This window comes from Myotis davidii, unplaced genomic scaffold, assembly GCF_000327345.1.
Source record: "Myotis davidii unplaced genomic scaffold, ASM32734v1 scaffold796, whole genome shotgun sequence".
In the NCBI taxonomy this organism is placed as follows: domain Eukaryota; kingdom Metazoa; phylum Chordata; class Mammalia; order Chiroptera; family Vespertilionidae; genus Myotis; species Myotis davidii.
Genome location: NW_006287809.1, coordinates 301,738 through 302,256, shown reverse-complemented (window position 1 = coordinate 302,256; position 519 = coordinate 301,738). Strand labels below are relative to the sequence as shown.

The 519-nt window shown below is 56.3% G+C and overlaps 1 protein-coding gene across 1 annotated transcript in view; it reads right to left on the bottom strand.

The window, feature by feature from the left end:
* The window catches only part of EXOC3L2 (exocyst complex component 3-like 2), an 18,683-nt gene that overhangs the window by 2,080 nt on the left and 16,084 nt on the right, over window positions 1-519 (bottom strand). The window lies entirely within an intron of this gene.

The window sequence follows — 519 nt, the reverse complement described above, 5'->3', positions numbered from 1 at the left end:
AACCCCCACCCCTACCCCCACCCACCGCCAGCATCCTCATCTGTAAAACCCGCAGAGGACAGGCTGTTTATCTGGAGCCTTTGGGAGTTTGAAGAAATATCCACACTGGCCGAAACCGGTTTGGCTCAGTGGATAGAGCGTCGGCCTGCGGACTGAAAGGTCCCAGGTTCGATTCCGGCCAAGGGCATGTACCTGGGTTGTGGGCACATCCCCAGTAGGGGGTGTGCAGGAGGCAGCTGATCGATGTTTCTCTCTCATCGATGTTTCTAACTCTCTATCCCTCTCCCTTCCTCTCTGTAAAAAATCAATAAAATATATTTTAAAAAAAAATAAAATAAAACCCCTGGACTCGGGCAACGCTAAGATCCCGAGTTTGTTGCACGTGGCTCTGCCTCGGTGCTCGGCCGGAGTAACAGCCAGTGCGTGCGGAGGGTCGGCTCTGCCAGGGAGGGGCCCTCAGCGGTTCGGGGGTGGGTCGGCGTGTCCCCGGTGGCGGGGCTGAAAGCTGGGTGAAGGCCT